This window comes from Garra rufa, chromosome 1 (genome assembly GCF_049309525.1).
Source record: "Garra rufa chromosome 1, GarRuf1.0, whole genome shotgun sequence".
Classification (NCBI taxonomy): Eukaryota; Metazoa; Chordata; class Actinopteri; order Cypriniformes; family Cyprinidae; genus Garra; species Garra rufa.
In genome coordinates this window covers 47864917-47884666 of record NC_133361.1, presented here as the reverse complement: position 1 = coordinate 47884666, position 19750 = coordinate 47864917, and positions in this window count along the sequence as shown.

Below are 19750 nucleotides of genomic sequence, written 5' to 3'. Positions count from 1 at the left end.
CATGACATCCTTATAAAACAGAAAACCAAAACTAAAAAAAGAAAGGAAATACTGTCTAAATTAAATGTGTTCCCTTGCAATGAGAAAAAAACAGACCACATTGTATTGTGTGCTATTAATTATTGTCTGCTGAGAGATTAAAAACATGCACATTTTTGGGCCGATTCAGTCTGATTCCTGAAGCAAAGCCAGTTAAGAGGCACCCATAAACATTTTGTCCCAGGCCCTATGAATTTTATCGACGGCCCTGTGAGTGAGGTAGGGTGAAGGCTGGGTGATAAAGGGTGACACTGCAAGATCCGACAAGGCTATGTGTGGCAGCGGTGCAAGACAGTCTAATGGGAGAGGTTTGATTCTATGTCATCGCCACAAACACCAACCTAAACTACATCTGTTCTCTCTCTCCCTTTCTCCACGGCTGAGAGCACAGCTGATGCCCAGAGTAATGGGATTCTCCATAGCACTATAGGACAGGCTCTAACAGGCAGTTTAGATCTCATCTATCTGACCCCATTTGCACTTGTTAGGATCATTCATGGAACGCACTGAGCATCAGAGAGGTGGGGAATGAAATTGTTGAACTGACTCCTTTGATAAATTCTCTAGTAAGAAAAGTCATGTCTGGTATTAAGGGATGAATCTTGGAGTGATACCGTTTCAAAGGAAAAGTATCGTGAACATGATCATTTAAGTGCCGTTACGCCAATGTATTACATCATTTAGGAAACACCAACCACTCTCTCCTCTATTCTACATTTGAATGAGACCATGTTCTCCACATCTAATAGCAAAATTAAAAGGCTGAATTTAAACTTTTTATTTCCCCACTACCAGTCAAACGTTTTTGAACAGTACGTCTCTCCTGCTCACCCAGCCTTCTTTATTTGATTTAAAGCACAGCAAAATCAGTACAAATTTAAAACATTTTCACTATTTAAAATAACTGTAACTATCTATTTTAAACTGTAACTATCTATTTTAAAATATTTTACAATGTAATTTATTTCTGTGGTCAAAGCAAAATTTTCAGCATCATTACTTCAGTGTCACATGCTCCTTGAGACATCATTCTAATATGCTGATTTAATGTTCAAGAAACATTATTATTCTTATTATTATCAATTTTTAAAACAGTTGAGTACCTTTTTTTAGGATTCTTTGATGAATAGAAAGATCCAAAGATCAGTCAGTATAAGTCAGTCAGTATTTTGGGAGGGAAAGAAATTATAGAAATTAATACTTTTATTTAGCAAAGATGCTTTAAATTGATCAAAAGTGATTATAAATACATTTATAATGTTGCAAAAGATTTTTATTTCAGATAAATTATGTTCTTCTAAACGTTCTATTCATCAAAGAAAATTCCTGAAAAAAAATCTCCTCGCCTGTTTTCAGCATAATAATAATAAATGCTTTTTGAGCAGCAAATCAAAATATTAATATTTTACAGTTTTACTGTTTTGCTGTACTTTGGATCAAATAAATGCAGTCTTGGTGAGCAGAAGAGACTTCTTTAAAACATTAAAAATCTTACTGTTCAAAAACCTTAAAAAGCACACAAATTGTACTTTTTTCAAATGAAAACAACCGATCGTCCCGCCAAACAAGACCCCTCCTCCCCGACTGCAATCATCCACATCCTCACCCGAAATCGCTGGAAGCCGCATAGATCGCATTGAAGTTCAAAATCTGGGGAACAATTGAAGTCCTCCATATGAAGAGAAATCCTAAAATGTCTTCCTCAAAAAAATATGTCTCTACGACTGAAGACAGAAAAACATGAACATCCTATAAAGGTTCAAAGACTGGTAATGTATGCCTGTTCAAAATCCTACTGACAGCTTTTTAAACAATTTGTGTGAAATTCTCAAAAAAATGTGTTTTATATTTTGCAGTTAATTCAGCCATCAGTATACACTGCAGTCTTTGTTAGTGGCCTCAGAACTAATCTTTAAACTGATAGCTCTCTCAGTAATTAAGGATTTTAGATTTCAAGAATTAAAATGGACACCATGGAGGAACAATAAGAAAGCGATATAACCGTTTTCATCCAGCCTTGAAGGATTCGCCAACAGATGCCTATGTCACACCCTAATGATGTCAGCAGATGCCTTTGTCACACCCTGATGAGGTCACTGCAATGCTCTGCTAGTACAATAACCATCTGTCTGCTTTCACAGATGGTGACAGATGCCCATGCTTCAAATAAACTGGATGTAGCGCTGCGTCCATAAAGAAACTCGTCTTTGCCCCTCTCTACAAGTCTCTGTTTCTGCTTGGGGAAACTATTTGAAGTGCAAAACCTCCTCAGACACAAACAAATCTGTCCTGCTTTCCGAGTCATAATTGTCCTGGCAGTTCATTTCTATTAGATGAAATATGATTGGTCTGTGTATTGATTAAAATCCACACCGGAGGTGAACCTCGAAGCATAATTTGAAGGTGTTTTTCAATCAGCAATACCGTTAAAAGACTGAAAAGTGTAAAAAAAAAATTTAAATTATGTTCCTCAATGCATGGAAAAAGACTTACCACATTTTTATAAACTGTCCATGTAGCTGAACACATAATGCTTTTACTGCATTTATTAATCTTGGTTAATAGTAATTTTGTATATGTAAAATATATTTTTAATTTTAAAAGTTGCATCCTTTAACATTAGTTAACACATTTTGAACTAACATTAACACTGAACAAAATGGAATAAATTAAAATTTAAATATAATATATAATTTAACAGTAACAAAAATCTATACATGCTGTACAATTATTCATCGTTAGTTCATAATATTCATTTAATTGCAGTTCTAATAATTCATAATGCACAAACCCATGTTAATGTAAAGAATATTATATTGGTGTTGCTGAAATGATGAATATGTGACCCTGGACCACAAAACCAGTCATAAGGTTAAATTTGACAAAACTGAGATATATACATCATAATAATATAATATACAACAATAAATAAGCTTTCTATTGATGTATGGTTTGTTAGGATAGGACAATATTTGGCCGAGATACATCTATTTGAAAATCTGAAATCTAAGGGTGCAAAAAAACTAAATACTGAGAAAAACACCTTTAAAGTTGTCCAAATTAAGTTCTTAGCAATGCACATTACTAATCAAAAATTACATTTTGGTAGGTTTACAGTAGGAATTTTACAAAAAATCTTCATGGAACATGATCTTTACTTAATTTCCTAATGATTTTTGGCATAAAAGAAAAATCAATAATTTTGACCCATACAATGTATTTTTGGCTATTGCTACAAATATACCCCAGCGACTTAAGACTGGTTTTGTGGTCCAGGGTCACATATTTCTATGTGCGCAGACACTTTTATTCTCATACTTTACTTTCATACTCATACTTTTCTGTCTGGTTAATGTTAGTTTATGAGGAAACGCATCAGACAGAAATGGTAAACTATGACAACAATATTCATATTGTAAATGCTGTTTTAATCAGTCAAATCTGTTTTAGGCCAGAACCATACATGAACACAGACACTTCTTTCCACACAAAATTCCATGTATCACACTCTTAAAAGGGTGTTTTTGCAGTGATGCCATAAAAGAACAATTTTTAGTTCCCCAAAGAACCTTTCAGTGAACAGTTCTTAAAATAACCTGTTTGAAGAACATTTTAAAAATCTAAAGAACCTTTTTCCACTATAAAGAACTTTTTCTGCATTTGAAAGGTTCCATGGATGTTCAAGGTTCTTCATGGAACCATCGATGCCAATAAAGAACCTTTATTTTTAAGAGTGCACTGCATTTTAGAACGATACATTTCATAATGTCAAAATACATGTTGCATTCTAAGCATTTTTGCAATGGCATTACAACAAATGACCTGTTTCTACAGCCAGTTTGCCATGTCAGGTCACCTAATGTTACAGTATGATATAACTGTCTGCCTGAACAACAGCACAATCCGGTTTAATGTCACAGACGTGACATGACGAAGGTAACTCTGTCGCCCCCTTGAGTACTGAGTACTTTTTTTTTAACCACCACAGTAACCTAAGAGCACATTCACCTGCAATGCATTGTCTGTGTTGTGTGTTTCTGGCCTTTAGGTCACAATGAAGAAAGACCTATTGCTGATTATTCTTAGTGTAATGAAAGCATGCATACTACCACAGAGATAGTGTTAAATAATCAGTGCTTCAATATTTATATAATGGCATTTAACTGAAATTTAATTGAATGTTGACATGTTGTATCGAAGCTGTGCTGTTTTAGTTTCCCCTCAATGGGAAAATCCTGCTATGTCAATGATGCCCATTTCTAGGATGGAGGCGGATGGGAAACCAGTCTAGCCAGTCTGTGCTAATGCATAAATCATCAGTGTTTAACATACAGTACGGGATGAAGGTAGACAGCAGTGTTTAAAATGTGTATCTCACAGTGCCCTCCGGTGATGTGCTTTGTCTGTCTTGTTTGTCTGAGTGACTAACATGCCCTCTTACTGTCTCAAGATGAACTGTGGGTCAGTCTAGGGGAGAGTCTCAGAGTTTACTTGTACAGTAAATCTGACCAGACAAGGCAGCAGACCGTGAGGGACAGAAGAGGCCAGTAGTTGAACAGGTGAGTAATAGAATATCTGACTGTTTATGGCACGCACACAGATTTTTTAAAAGCTTAAAATTTTAAAGAGAACCCCCGGTATTAAGACTTGTATGGCTTAATATAACAAAAATGATGTCTTTCACTAAAATATGTAGCAGAAAACACCTGAAAGACTTACGTTATTTAAAACATCCACATTGGGGGGCGCCATTATTTCGATGATGTAAAATGGTTGCACTCTGTGAGCTACTGGTGCTACCTATTGCTATTTTTACCACAACACAACTCGGAAAATAAAATACTGATACAATGCAACATTGTGTGGCATTTGGTTGTAATTTGCATTCGAAGGGCAGCAAGAGAAGTGATGTAAGCCTTCACTGCTTTTCCTAGCGATAAGAAGAGGAGCAAAGAATGGGAAGATGCCTGTGGATGATTAAAACTTCCACTTTAACCCTGATGCCTCTGAGGCTTTTAGTAGACCACAGCTACTGAAAGAGCTTACAAATGGCAGAGACAATAAATGCTTGATATCCTGGCAGGATGTAAACATGCCGACGCTTGTCATGACGCCATAGCCACTGAAGGAGTTTCTGAGCACAGATTTCACTTGATATCCGGGGTGTTTAGACTCCTTGTGGGGAAAATCGATGGTACGCCATTTGGTTTAGGCCTATACTTATATCCATTGCCACTCTGTAAGACCTCAGTAGCTGTGATCTTCATATCAGTATTTTATTTTCAGAGCTGTGTATTCTGAATTGTGTTGTGGTAAAAACAGCAACAGTTAGCACCAGTAGCGCACGGAGCGCAACCATTTCACGTCATAATGGTGCCAAAATAGTCCAAAATATGTATACAACAATGTGGATTTTTTAAATAATGTAAATCTTTCATGGGTTTTCTACTACATATTTCAGTAAGAGATGTCATTTACATAATACCCAGAATCAGACTTGTAACCCAAAGGTCGTGGGTTCGAATCTCAGTACTGGCAGGAGTTGTAGATGGGGGGAGTGAATGAAAAGTGCTCTCTTCCACCTTCAATATCCACGATTAAGGTGCCCTTGAGCAAGGAACCAAACCCCCAATTGCTCACCACATGCCGCAGCAAAAATTGTGGCCCACTGCTTCGGGTGTGTGTTCATGGTGTGTGTGTGTGTGTGTGTGTGTGTGTGCACACTTGGATGGGTTAAATGCAGAGCACAAATATGAGACACAATACTTGACCACACTGAAGTATGACTGTCCAATCAAAATGTCCCTCTAAACTGAATGGGTCTGAAAACACATTTGACCAAAAGTGTACAAATTGGAGTTTTGCACTCAAACACATGCATACACTTTGACAAACTGTTTTTTAATTATGTTTATGTATGCCAAAACCAAAGCTTACTGCACACGCCCAGACAGATGGACTGGAGTTGTGTGATTTTTAAATGTCGGTGTGTAGTGTATTTTCCCTCATGACTATGTAGAAAGTGGACTGCCTGCTCTGAAAAATTACATCTTGTAACTGTATTAATTTAATGAGCTCATAATGAGAATGATGCTGGGCCAATATCATCAGCATAAACACGTTTAACGCGGTAATTGCCTGAAATAAGCTCTTGACTGCATGACATTGTTCTGTGGAGAAATCACTTAAATCATCGCAATCAGGAGAGAAAGAGGGTGAAAAAGATGACCGTTGATTCGGTGACTATTTCAAGAAGATGAATTAATTGGCTGCAGTAATGTGTGAGTGTATCCTTTTTAGTTTATATTATTATTATATTATCTTGTTGTGTTAGTTTATATTATTGTGTTTCATTATTTTATATTGTTAACATTTTATATTATTAATATTTTATTAGATGTGCGCAGTATAGATACGTTCACACTGCAGCAAAATACTCATCTAAATTCTTATTCCTGTTTATGCTTAATTTGGTCATGATAATGACATTCAAACCACATTCAAATTCAGTCTTTTTTTTTCCATTAAAGTCACGATTTGACTGAAATAGTGACAGATCTTTACTTGCATACTGTGATGTACACAATCGAAAAATAAAAAAACAAGTAGGCCATGGACTGTTTCAGTCGATCAATTGTTGACTAGACGGAGGCAGGTTTGAATGCGTGCTTGCAGTCGATTGTCAGAAAGGGGCGGAGTTTAAAATAACTAAATGATTGGAGAAATCAGACATACTGCGGAAGAGAGAAGTCTGCCGTTTCACTTCTTGCAAGACTGAGTTGACTAAAAAAAACATTTTAAAAAAGAAGCATATGCATGGATGAATCATTCACATTAAGATTAATGAAATGATGATCTTTTCCATTTTTAGAATTTGTATTTAATGCCAGCTTTAAGTCTATATATAGCGTGTTCAGAACCAAACTGAACAACTGATGTAGTCAGACGCATTAAACAGGCAAAACATTGCTATGGTTGTTTCTATGTCGGCCAACATGATTTCAAGAGTGACTTCTGTATTCAGTACACACAAAATGATAATTTAATGGATTCACTCTTATAACTCTGCAATGTGTATGCGGCCAGGTTTGAGATGTTTCTAACCTCATAAGCATCAGTTGATCAGTAGATTTTCAGATGCTAAATTCAGTCGGCTCATGGCGCAGGCCATAGATTTAATGAAAGCTCCTGAGTTTAACTAGGCAAACGCTTGAAGGCTTTATTAAAGCAGGCCTTTTAGTTTCAATAAAGCTGATGAAAATTAAGGTTGATTATTAATGTGCTCTGCATGTCAATTAATAATAACGGCATAATAGTGTTTAATAAGGGATAATTCATAGATTGCCCTATAATTTATCACTGTCACACAGCAAATGAATTACCCACGATGTCCAGTTGAGGCATGTGAACGCGTAAGCCATTTTCTTGCGTCTGACTCTCCCTCAGGTTTTAAGTAATGTGGCAGATAAATGACCTAATGCCGTAAGCTAAATTGGATAATTGCATTATTAGTGTCTTCCTGTTGTAACGTATGGTTATATATCTGAAGGTATGCACTGACGGCGTTCTGCAAGGCAGACCGTGTATGGTATTTTAATTAAATTCTTTATAACCTTCACCTGTAATTTTATGAGTCTGCTCTTTTCAGCCTGTTTCTTTTCTTGGCAGTATTTTTCATATCACTAAGAAAAAAATATCACTTTCATTCGGATGTATTTTCATAAGAATGTGTTTGTTCTTTATTAAAATTTGTCAAGCCTGAAGATCGGTGATGCCCTGGTATATATGCTGTGTATTTCTCTCAGGACTGCCCCCCCTTCGAAGTCAAACTTGGGTTACAGATTTAAGGGAATGTGACCTTATTAAATTTCCTCTCACTGGCAGACCCATCTCAGTTAATTACAAGTAGGTGTTTTGTAATTAATCCGGAGAAGATTTGTCATGGTTATTAGTTGTCCGCCCCCTTTCAGATGGACAAATGTTTGTAGCCAAATGGGAGGCTTTACAGCAGGAAGCTGGATTTGTACTAATGCAACATCCTACCGAAAGTTCCAGTATGTGGCATAATTAAACTGCAAATAAAGCTATGCTTGTTTGTTGTTCAGATTTTTTAATTCTGATATGCTTTTCTTTTTTGCCACTTTAATGACAGCATTTTGTATCCCCGGAGAATACAAGAGGATTAAAACGTGTCAAAGAAGAAGTCATGAATTATTCCAGCTACACAGCAGATAATTGTAACACAGAGATTGCTAGAGGGGGATTAAATTTAGACTGCGGGTGTTAAGCTATAACACCCTCACAGCAGGTGCGTAAAAAACAGGCAGCCGTACACAACCTTTGCTCTAAACTTAAACATATTTTACTCATTGATATCTGTCATATGTGCAGCAAAGTCAGTGTAAGGCTCTGTGCAGTGCACCAAGACAACAACTGACTCTGAACACTGAGGACAGCCTACTCCTACAGGTGGTATTTGTTCTTCAATAAAACTTGGTCTATAGAGTTATTAGAGTATCATCTGTCTTATTCTCTTATTATAGTTGTTATTGCTATTTAAATGTCTTTTTTCTATTATATGAAAATTACGGCAAAAAAAATCACATATGGACCCTTTTCACAAGACTGCGATGACGCGCCTCAACAGTCATCAGCATCGTAAAACCTTGAAAGTTTTTATATTTGGAATTTTTTTAATTGTATGTACATTTATGACACTGTACTTTGTATATTATACTTTGTATTATATCACCTTTGCATCAAACGCAAGGCCGTTAATGGGAGGGACAGTAAATTTGACATTGTTCTCTCTTCTGACTGCTGTTATCTTTTCTCAATTTTTTTTCCCTTTGATTAAAAGCCATGAAAACACTATTGTGGATTTTTTTTTTCTTTGCTACTCGAGCAAATGAGAATGCAAAAAATATATATTTCTGGTACACTCCCATTCACTGCTTTAAAAGTTTACCCAACTGCTGCTAAGAAACCCGGAAATGTGAAAAAGGTCTATTCACACATCCAAAAACCTCTAATTAAATTGAGTCACATCTCCTACAAATCATTTGCCTTAGTTCACTATTAAAAAATGTTTTTAATTTACATATAATTCAAAAATGTAATTTTCTAGAAATGAAAATGTTTTCTCAAACTGCTCAATTTTGCTTTCACCTAAAACTATTCAAAATATTTTAACATTTACATATAACCAAAAAAAATAAAGGTAAGGTAAAGGTTTTTTAAAATGCCCAACTTTGCTTTGGTGTATTTAAAATTCTAGGTAAGGTCAGGAATTTTAACTCTGTGAACAACAATACTCTTAAAAATAATGGTTCTTTATTGGCATCGATGGTTCCATTAAGAACCTTGAACATCCATGGACCCTTTCAAATTCAGAAAAAGTTCTGTGGAAAGATAGTGGAAAAAGTTTCTTTAAATTTTTTAAAATGTTCTTTAAAATGGTTCTCTTTAAAACTGTTAACTGAAAGGTTCTTTGGGAAACCAAAAAATGGCTCTTCTATGGCATTACTGCAAAAACACCCCTTTGGAGCCCTTATATTTAAGAGTGAACTATATAAATATTTTTCGCTTTCTTGACTTCAAGTTTTTAACAGTTTGTGTCACACATGTGTGGTCGTGTTGTTGCAGACTAAAGTGAGTGCTGCGAAGTTTTAATAAGTCGGAGCATTTTTATTTCTCTCGCTCCGTGATCGTTTTAAGTGGCAAAATGGAAAACCTGTGGAGTGGAGTGAAGTGGAATGGAGTGATTACAGACTCGCAGGTGCTCCGTTCCACTCACACACACTGTTCCACGCCAGCTTCCAGTTTGTGATTTGCTTAATGATCGAAGCTTAATTTCTTATGGTCTTTTGGTCTGAAACTCTTTCTTGATTTGAATTACTTGTATTAAACCTGTATAAAAGCAATATCACACTCACACTTGTGCTGTAAAAATGATCACCAGCACTCTTGTTCATGTGACACTGTTAAAATAATTTAAAAAGTTTTAGCATTCTCACTTATTTTTGTCATTTTAGCCTCCTTTTCTATCTTTCCTGTCTTGTCCTGTCATATCTACCTAGAGCACCAGGTGAGCTTCTAGTTCCCCCTTTCGAATAATTCGGATTGTGACGTCTCTGATTTCCCTCACTGGATCTCTCCTTTCCCCTTCTCTTTCCTCCACACACTCCCACAAAAAAACAGGCATGGGACCCCTTGCGCGCGAAGCGAACCGTACCGTGACGCTCAAGAAACAGTCAATACGCGCTCGAGCGGGTCCATCAAGAACTCGCGCCCTAAACTCCCGCCCTCGAGCGCACGGCGGGAAGACGTTAACGGTCACCCCTTGACGCGCAGGTAACAGCTACTTGAAGCGCACCACTCAACCGTTGACAGAGAGCCCGTTCGGTTCAATAAACGCAAAACTGAAACTTAACATCACCCCTCAGACCTCAAATCACCCCCCCTAGCCGCTCACCAAGCACGCTGTCCCGTTGAGGAGCAGCAGGATGAAGCCGTGGTCGGAGCGCATCTCGTCGGTGTCCTACAGTCGACAGCTCTCCGTTCAAGAAGAAGCGGTTCCTCCGGTACCGTATCCAAAACAGCCGAGACCCGGTCCCATGTCCAACAAAAAAAGTCAAGCGCTCTCCTCTTAGTGGAATCCCCACCTGCTGTGTGTCACGGTAAACTCCCGCTACTTGGAGCGCGTCACATCCAAAGGTGTGTGGAAACTGACAGGACACTTCTTCGCTGCCATCTGCGTACACTTTGCTCCGTTTCGTGTTGCTGTGTGAGGGGAGTCATCTCCGTTATCCGCGCTTTTATGTGCTGGTGACGGTTAGGATCCCAGTGAGCGAGCCTGACCGGAGCGCAAACTCCTTGAGCGTCGCACATATCAGTGCATGCAGACTGGCAGCAGGGCTCCTACACGCACTGACGTTTTAAACCCCCTCTCTCTTTCTCTCTTCCTCGTCACAGCCCCCAATCCTCCTTTTGCACTCTTTCCCTCATTCTTCTCCCATACACACTCTCCCCCCCCCCCCCCCCTCCCTTCTTCCAAAGCATCCCCATCTCTGTCGTTTTCACCTACAGTTATTCTACTCTTCCTTCATTTCTTCACCCTGTCAACCCTCTTCTTTTCTTCTTGTTCCTAAACCAAAACCTACTAGGCCACCAAAACTATACAAGTATGTCACAGTAATCATCTTGGGTCTTTTATATGTCAAACAAATCTACAGTGATGCATTGCTTGGTAAATATTATTGATCAGGATCAGTATTTTATGTAATAACATTTCTGTTACCCAATTACTAGACTTTAACTTTAAGGCTAAGTTTAAAATTATGTTTTGTTGTCCTCATGTCATTTCAAATCTATTTTACCCTCACTCATCATTCACTTTCATTGCATCCCCTGCAGAGTCACGACTTTTTACAGACAGCGTTAAGGTGCGTTAAGGTAACATTTCTCACATTATCACAGTTTATTTGCTATAGTTTAGAAAATGGCAATAAAATATGATACTCAAGAGTTAAACTGTGTCAGAATTCATCAGAATGTCAAATTCATGATAATGTCAGATAACTTTGATAGAAAGGTATGCAATGGATACCTATAAAAATCTATTAGTATGACAATATTTACACAACTATCAATACTTTGTTGACTAATTACCAAGCAATGCTTAATTTTGTTCAGTCTGTGGTGTAAAAAGGTCGCATTAGCAATTAAAGAAAAAAAAAACACTTAAGCAAAACATGGTCGGGTCAAAATGTCTGAATAATTTTTGGTTTCAAATTCGATCAATTTTACTGGTAGTCCACTGTATGAAGAATTTTTGGGTATAATATGTCACAGTTTGTTTTATTTTGCTATAATCACTTACATAAATGAACTATAGTGTCCTACACCCACTATTAGAAACATATAAAAAATGTATATATATAAATATCTGGTGTCTGAATAATTTTTGGTTTTGGTTAAATCTCTGAATTTACGATTGGTTGATAAGCGACTGATGTGCACGTTGTTCCAGGAACACGTCCTTCTCGCAGTGTGCTGACGGCAGGAGCGTCACAGGTTATTAAACCTGATGCCAACGGTACCTTGCCACAAGGTACAGGCTATTCTTATTGGTTTGTTTACATCGATGCACCTCTGTTATCCGTTTTGGGTTATTCATCTCTGTTTTGTCACCAAAGATGCTCTCCCCTCTACCTAACTGGTAATTGGCCCTGGGAGAGGCGTACTGTGCGTATTGCGAAGTGATTTGTTTAGCTTTATTGATTCGAAACAGCCCGGTATCCTCTGCCTTACTATGTGAGTCTAAAATGAAATCAGATCACTTGCACTGAAAGCACTTGCTTGATTGCCTCACTTTTGTTATGAGCCATAATTTATTTTCTTGGGTGATAATTTTCCTTTTTTTTTTTTTAAAACGTCATTCATTCTTACTCACTTGTTCTATTTTTGGTGCTTTCTTGCTTCGATCTTCACATTTTGTGACACAATCTCCAGGGTTTCAATCAGAGAATTTGACCCTTTGCCCTTTCGCCGCTCCATCACCAAGAAAACACACTTCCACTTAATCATTCACGCACACACTGCTTTAATGCCCAATATTAATATCTGACAGGGGATGTCCAGTGACCTTAGAGGGTCAAAGGTCACTTTCCTGCTCTTTCTAAGCATGCCCACACACAGAAGATTAAAGCAACAGACTTATTAAGCCATTTTCTTTCCCAAATCAGCTGTTTCCACTAATGTAACGTTTAATAGAGAGTGATTAAACATACACATGTATGCATTACTATTTGCAATGAGATATTGTTGGCTGACTATCAATGAAATCTGTCAAGAACATGTTTATATTTCACCCCCAAATCAAAGAACTAAATAATAAAAGGATTTACATCATGGTAGTCTTTTCTATATTTGCTTTTAATGTATGTTGACTACATTCAGGCTACTGCAAATAATGGGAATTACAAAATAAATAAATAAACGTCAAACATTTAAATGCACTTTTTCTATGCATTTCATAGGTCATAAAGCACGCTTTATTTTGTTGCCGTATATATTTACATAGATTATACTCGTATATTAATAGATTTTTTTGGGGAATTGTGATTTTTTTTTTAAAAATGTGACTCATTCTTCTGTTACCAAATAAACCTCTCCTGCAATATTCAGAAGTAATTATGCATTAGGATGATGTTACAAGCCATGCAGAGTGTGTAAATGTGTATCAGTGATTGAAAGAGATAGTGTCTCTGTTTGCGTATGTGTGTGAGCTTGCATTAGTGTAGGGATCAGGTCTGAGGACGTTAGTGGCTTTATCTTGTTTCACATTGCTAATGTCATTTGAGTGAGCTGTGTAGGAGACAGCAGGTAATTCAATGAGGAGACACAATGCTAGTTATGAACATGTTAGAAAGGTCTTTAGCTCCATCTTGTGTCGATTTTGGTTACTACAGCCATTGTGGTGAAAATTGTCCAGCTGATTGTCAATGGCTGTGTTTGAAATGACTAAAGGGCAGCTGATAAACTGCTGCACTGCTCAGCACCCTTTAAGGTTTGAGACTGTTTTCTGAAAAGCCGGTGAGCTTTAGACACTAATAAATATTTTAGCAATACGATGCTTATATCTGCTGCCTGCAAACAGAATCCAGTTAATGCATTTTAAAGGGATAGTTCACCCAAAAATGAAAATTCTTTTATTAATTACTCACCCTCATGTTGTTCCAAACCAGTAAGACCTTTGATCATCTTCAGAACACAGTAAGGACGTCGTTAAAATAGTCCATGTGACATCAGTGGTTCAACTGATCTTAAGTTGTGTTACGAAGATAAACAAAAGGACTTACGGTTTTGGAACGACATGAGTGATTAATGACAATTTTTTCATTTTTAACTGTCCCTATAATAGACAGGATGTCATGTGAAAACTACATTAAGATGTGCCATGATGTATCTCCCTATGCTTTCTGATAAGGCAGCATTTTTCAACTTTTTCAGATTTTGATATTAAGTTTTTAATTTCAGTAAAATGTTGAGCATGCATTTGTATCCTTGTTTTATTTAAACAGAGATGGTTTTCACTTTTTGAATAAAAAGTGCACTCTAAAAAATGCTGGGTTAAAAGCAACCCAACTTAGACAGAACACATGCTTGGGGGTAAATGACCCAGCTGGTTGGGTTTACCCAACATGCTGGGTTGTTTTATTTAAGTCAAATATTGTTTAAAAATTGCTATATTGCTGGCTTAAAATAGGCTGGAAATTAAAAATCACACAAAGAATTACTTTATTAGTAAGCAAGAACACCTATGGACAAGATAAGAGAAATTGAATTTATTTGGGTGAATACAGCATAATTTACAATATTTAGCAGGGATTAAAATTAACTTTTTCATTCACTAGCCAATTTGGCTATTACATTTTTAAATTACCGGCCATTCATAAATTCTACTACCCCCTCCCCCCCCCAAAAAACAAAACAAAAAACAGCTTGAGGCTGACTATACCGCTACACCGGACGTGACAAAGTGACCTTTGCAAATCATTTGGTTTCAGTACTAGACAAAAAATAATATCTCAATATTTTCTGCCATTTTATGGATAACGGTATTGATAACGATACTTAGACAATATTATGCAGAATGTGTTATTGTGTGTGGACAACTGACTCTTGTCGTTGTCGTGTGTGGACTCTGATTCTTTGATATTCTTTATTCTGTGTGGCCAGTTCACTGCAGTGATAGAAATTAATATTTTCCAATAGGTTTAAACAGATTTTACCTTTATAAAGCCATTTTTTAAAGTGTGCATCATCTTTTGAGTCAAATTCTTACATTAACTCAGTCAATTATAATAATAATACATTCAGGCTGTTACCAAACAAATGAAATCAGTATCAACAAAATTCGTCTTTGCAGAAGTTGCATCTAAGGTGCCATTTAGATGTATTTACACACTGTTTAATGAACAGACATGGAATGCTTTAACCTGCAGTTACAAATGCATAAATAATGTTTGGATATTTTAAACATAAAACGTTGAATACTAGCATTTAAAAAATATTTAAAAAATGAGAAGATACTTTAAATCTGAAATTAATGCCAGTAGATGGCAGTAACCGAATCATTTAAACGGTTGATTAATTCAGGAAAGAAACACCGTCATGTTGCTCTGAGACGCAAAACAGTCCTGTGGCTGTGTTTGGATTTTTGATGGCGAAATACAGCAAAACAGCCAATATGGTGTATAAAACGTAAGTCTCTTACTGTTTGTTAAACTGTATAAAATCAATATCACATTTGTAATCATGCAGATTTTTTTTTAAGAAAAATGGCACTCTTCGTGTGATATATAACTATATGAAATGATATAAATATATACATTTTCTTCCCCGTATCTTGAATTATATGATCGTTCTAAATGCATATTAATAGATTCGTCTAAGACTTCATCACATAGTCGTGAAAGCATGCATTTCTGTACCAGTGTTTTGAGTTTTTTGCAATTTACTCCATAATGTCATGATGTCTAATGATGAGTTCAGTATTTGCGCTAAACCTGCGCAGATTTGGCTTGCATGAACTTCCCCAAAATTTTGACAGCCTTACCGACCACAGCTGATTTTTACCCGCATTTGGCAGGTTGGCGGGTAGAATTTTCGTAGAATTCAACAGACCGAAGTTAATTATTCAGCTTATACTACGGTTACCACACCTCAAGCCATTGATCAGATGATATATTTCAAGACTTTCGTCTGGTTTTTGTCCTCAAAACGCTATTGTGAGTACGATTAATTTTTATGCAGCTCATCCAATGCCTTCCTTACTAATTGCAAAACGCCAATTTAGACCTAGCAACGACATTTGAGCGTTTGATAGCAAACTAATACAATTAATAATGAAGTTTGGACAGACCGACAGACAAGCAGACAGACGGAAAGAGAGAGTGAGAGAGATATAAAGCTCATGAATTACCTCTCCGAGTCTGTGGGTCTCTCAAAAGTTATCGGCAACAGCGTCTCTACTAATAACGAAACTTTAAGTTCATTTTCTTCAAGACCACGTGTGTCCTTGTGTGAGTCTGTGGGGGAGAAATAGAGTATGTGCTTTCCATACATAATAAAACGTAATTTTGTGGCAAAAACATGGAAATAATCTGTCGCTTTTATCCTATTGATTACTGTATTCGTTGTTTGCCCAGTGTCATTGTGGGTTTTGGTTATTTTGCTGTTTTAGGCTGTAAGGACCTTTGAAAGAACTGAAATGGTGTGGCGAAGTGATGTAGACATGTAATGCGGTCAAGAGCTGCCTGGAACTACTACATTTGCCTTGCGTTTCCCTGAAAATAATGCACACCATTAGAACGTTCGTCAGCCAATCGGATTCAAGCATTCAACGGCCCGTAGTATAAACACATTTAAACTCGTTTAACAGGCATTTAAAAGAATAAAAATAACATTTTAATTTAAGTGTATTCAACTCTTCTCTGTAATCAATTTTCACTGAAATAGTGCTAATTTTTGTGCGGGAGTGTCGGCGAAATGTAAGCCTGCGATGGGCTGCTGTTTGCTGGGAGACCTATGAACTTCAGACCGCTGCTTTGCGTTTCACTCGTAGCTGAAAGATGCCGTGACTGACTCCATAACCTGCCCATTAATAAGCGGTGCTGAGATTGGAGAACATACTTTAACATCAAATTAAATTAAATTCAGTATTATAACGAATAAAATCAGTTTATGTTATGCAAGGTAAAACGCGTTTCCATCATGCGAAACGGACGCTGCTAACGCAGCCGACTGATATCTCTTTCTTGTATGCTTAAATAATAATAAAAAAAATGTATACATACCTTTATTTCACTGAAGAAGTACACCAAACTCTCCTGTAAAGTCTGCACTGTAACTCCGCAACTAAGTTGTTTTGTTGGAGACAGGCTTAACTCAGCGGTTAGGTAGAAAAAATAACCCAAAATTTATAACCCATTAAAAATGACCCAGCAGCTTAGTTACAGAAAAACTAACCAGCACCTGAGTAAAAATGTTGAAAACAACCGAATAAAATGACCCAACAGGCTAAAACCAGCATTTGGGTTAAACCAAGCATTTTTTAGAGAGTGTGTTTTACCTATAGCAACTGAAGAGGGCACCATTGCTTTAAGGAAAATATACCAGCATGCTCTTCATATGCTCTCCATATTCTCCATGTCACGGTTTGTTCTGTGCAAGTGGCTTGAAAGTTTAGTTTAATTCCATTCTCAGCAGTTGACCCAGCATGGGCTTTTTTAAAGGTGGTTTGACATCAAACTGTAAGTGACATTCGCTCAGTTATTCCAGCTCAAATGATCCTCACCGGAGAATTATGAATGGTATGATTTCACTCCCACTGATTTGTCCCCCATGGCTGTTTTCTTTTTTCCCCAGGGGGGAGACTCAGAGAGCAAAACAACGAGGGACCAAAGCAGAGAAACAGGATATAAATGAGAAAGGCAACCTGTCTGGGAGAATCGGGGTGGCCGAACCGCCATCAGTTCCAGAAACATAATCACAGCTGCCTCTTACTGTTCAGGCAAGTTTAATTTAACATCATCACTAAATCTATAGTGATACACACTCATTATGAATGTAAACAATAGAAGATGAGGAGAGGAAAAATGTAGACCACAAATGTAAACATAATCAGTGAGAAAAAGTGCATATGATTGGTGTTTGTTTTGAGCTGTGACAAATTGTGCCGAAGTATACGATGCAATGCCCCAGTCTCCAATTCTCCATATGACTAGCATTCACTCAGCTTGAGTGCTGTTTGTGAAATGTCAAAATTATGCTTAAGACTTTAGAGAAATGTAGGATGAAATAGATAACATCAAGAAGGGGCAGAAAAAGAATACAAAATCCCGCATGAAAGACGTGAGAGATGTGAAGATGAAGGATGAAAGTGCTGCAGTGTCAGTAAGAGGGGAGCAGGGAAGAAGGTACTAGAGAGCTGGCCTGCAGAGGTCGAGTTCACTTCTCTTTGAGTTCTAGAGGATCAGGCTTCATCAGTGCCTTATTCATGCTTCTTTTCTTTGTTTCGTCTGCTGCCCCTTTTCTGAGCGATGGCACGGAATGAAAAGAAATGCAAGCATCCAGTTTTTCTCTTCTTCGCAAATAGCTTCATTGAGGTTGATCCATTTGGCTGCTTTAAATAGACAGGCTCATTACAGGTGTATGTGCGAGAGAGCTGATTGTCAGACGCTAATGATTGCAGGAATGATTTGTCCTGGTTGGAGTCTAGCTACATCTATAATGCAATTTGATCTTTTCACAAACAAAAATGTTTTTAAGGAAGTCTCTTCTGCTCATTAAGCCTGCATTTGTTAGATCCAAAGTACAGCGAAAAAACAGTAAAATTCTGAAATATTTTTACTATTTAAAATATGTGTTTTATATTTTAAAATGTAATTTATTACTGTGGTCAAAGATACATTTTCAGCATCATTATTCAAGTCTTCAGTGTCACAAGATCCTTCAGAAATCATTCTAATATGCTGATTTAATGTTCTAGAAACATTAACTATTATAGAAATTAGTATTTTTATTTAGCAAAGGATGCTTTAAATTGATCAAAAGTGATGATAAAGACATTTATAATGTTACAAAAGATTTCTATTTCACATAAATGCTGTTCCACTGAGCTTTCTATTCAACAAAGAAACCTAAAAAATTCTACTCAGCTGTTTTCAACATAATAATAATAATAATATTAAGAATAATAACAGTTTTGAGCAGCAAATCAGAATATTAGAATGATTCTGAAGGATCATGTGATTAGAGTAATCCTGCTAAAATTCAGTTTTGAAATCACAGGAATAAATTACATTTTATAATATATTCAAATAGAAAACAGTTATTTTAAAAAGTAAAATTTTGAAATGTTTTTGCTGTTTTTGCTGTACTTTGGATCAAATACATTTTCATTAAATCATGTTCTTTTTTATTTCTATTTATCAAAGATTGTAGAAAAAAATATCAGGACAATGTCCTTAACTACCTCTCTGGGTCCTGAAAATGTCAGTTGCGTTGCAGGATCAGAAATCTCTAGCATTTCATCAAAAATATCTTAATTTGTGTTCTGAAGATGAACGAAGGTCTTACGGTTTTGGAACAACATGAGGGTGAGAAAGTAATGTCATAATTTTCATTTATGTTAACTAATGTAAACAAAAAGAACCTTACTGTAAATTGATGCAAAAATGTTTTAGAGCAGCAAATCAGCATATTAGAATAATTTATGAAAGACCATGTGACACTGCATACTAGAGAAAAGTCTGCTGAAAATTCAGCTTTGATATCACAGGAATAAATTGTATTATAATAAACAACAGTCATTTTAAAATATAGTAATATTTCATAAAAATACAGTTTTACTGTATGTTTGATTAAATAAATTAGAATAAATGCAAATAAAATACATTAATCCCTGATTAAGATGCATTTAGTATCATTAGATATCTTTTTAGCAGTAGCCCACATGTTTTACATGAACACCACTAGATATGTCCTTTTTGAAGACATAACTGTGGTGTGTAATTCCTGCAATGCTAGCGTAACCAAATGGCATAAGTTTTCAAACACTCATTCTGTCTGAAATCTTTAGATCTAAAAATTACTTGGACATATATGTCCTTTGTTGCATGCAATTCATGTTTTTCTTTAATAT